This window comes from Notamacropus eugenii, chromosome 5, assembly GCF_028372415.1.
Source record: "Notamacropus eugenii isolate mMacEug1 chromosome 5, mMacEug1.pri_v2, whole genome shotgun sequence".
NCBI lineage: Eukaryota > Metazoa > Chordata > Mammalia > Diprotodontia > Macropodidae > Notamacropus > Notamacropus eugenii.
The window spans coordinates 148,646,891-148,648,569 of record NC_092876.1 but is presented as its reverse complement, the minus strand read 5'-3'; the positions used below and the strand labels follow the sequence as shown (position 1 = coordinate 148,648,569).

The window sequence follows — 1,679 nt, the reverse complement described above, 5'->3', positions numbered from 1 at the left end:
AACGAGAAAAAACTTGTGACTTACAGATATCATCTTCCCATGTAGGAATGTAAACAGTTTAACCTTAATTAGTCCCTTATGATTTCTCTTTCCTGTTTACTATTTTATGGTGTCTTGAGTCTTGTATTTGAAAGTCAAATTTTCTATTCAGAGTAGCACTGATCTTTTCATCAAGAATGCTAGAAAGTCCTCTATTTCATTGAATACCCATTTTTTCTCCTGAAAGATTATACTCAGTATTACCAGGTGGGTTATTTGGTTGCAGTCCTACATCCTTTACCCTCCAAAATATCATATTCCAAACCCTAGGATCCTTTAATGTAGAAGCTTCTAAATCTTGTGTTATTCTGACTGTGACTCCACCATACTTGAATCGTGTCTTTCCGACTTCTTGTAATATTTTCTCCTTGACCTGGGAACTCTGCAATTGGCTATAGTGTTCCTGGGGGTTTTCATTTTGGGATTCTTCCAGGAGGTGATCAGTGGATTCTTTCAATTGCTATTTTACCCTTTGGTTCTAGACTATCAGGGCAGTTTTCCTTGATCATTTTTTGAAAGATGATATCTAGGCTTATTTGTTGATCATTTCAAAATTATCTCTCCTGGATATATTTTCTAGATCAGTTTTTTTTTGTTTGTTTGTTTTGTTTTTTTGTTTTTTGTCTCAGAGGTAAGAAATACATTTTATGAGAAAATTACGGGAGTTGTCTGCCAAAGAGAAAAGCAAGAAGAAGGTTCCCCCAAATCAACTTTTCATACCAATTGGATGTCAATGGGGAGGAAGAGTTTCTGTGCTCCTAATCCTGTGGAAGCTTCATGAGAAGACATGAAGAACTATTCAATTCCTTCTTGTTTGTCTTTGATAGCGACCCTGAATCACTCCTCCAGCAGGGAGAGCTCACTGATAAGATCTGTGATGGCATTCGTGAAAGCTTCCTGGGGGCTGTAGTCTGGAGTGGTCTGTACACAAATGATGATTTTGTGTTCCAGTGGGTGGGGGACTTTATAGCCTGCAAACAGGACCTGAGGGTCTTTCAGTAACTGTGACTTGATGATGTTTCCCAGCATGTGGTCCTCCTTGTTGATGGCGAACAAACAGGCATTAGGCACTTTGGTGTCCTTGTTGATGGTGATCTTCTTCTCTCCTTCAAAGAGGAGGAAGGACTTGAAGGCCAGAGGCACGTTCATTCTCTGCCACCGCCACTACTTCGGGGGCTCCCCAAGGTCAGTTTTTTTCCAATGAGATATTTCACATTGTCTTCTATTTTTTTGTTCTTTTAGTTTAGTTTTATTGTTTCTTGATTTATCATAAAGTCATTAGCTGCTATTTGCTCCATTCTAATTTTTAAGGATTTATTTTCTTCAGTGAACTTTGTACCTTCTTTTCCATTTGGCCAATTCTGCTTTTAAAGGTATTCTTCTCCTCAATGACTTTTTGGACCTCTTTTATCATTTGGCCTAGTCTGTTTTTTAAGGTGTTATTGTCTTCAGTATTTGTGTCTCCTTTACCAAGCTGTTGATTTGTTTTTCATTATTTTCTTTAATCATTATTATTTCTATTCCCAATTTTTCATCTCTCTTACTTGATTTACAAAATCCCTTTTGAGTGTTTCCATATCCTGAGACTAATTCATATATTTCTTGGAGGTTTTGGATGTAGGAGTTTTGACTTTGTTGTC

The 1,679-nt window shown here is 37.3% G+C and overlaps 1 pseudogene; it reads right to left on the bottom strand.

Moving 5' to 3' along the window:
* Positions 1-653: 653 nt before the first annotated feature.
* On the bottom strand, positions 654-1,188 carry LOC140508927 (DNA-directed RNA polymerase II subunit RPB11-a pseudogene; annotated as a pseudogene).
* Positions 1,189-1,679: the final 491 nt, after the last annotated feature.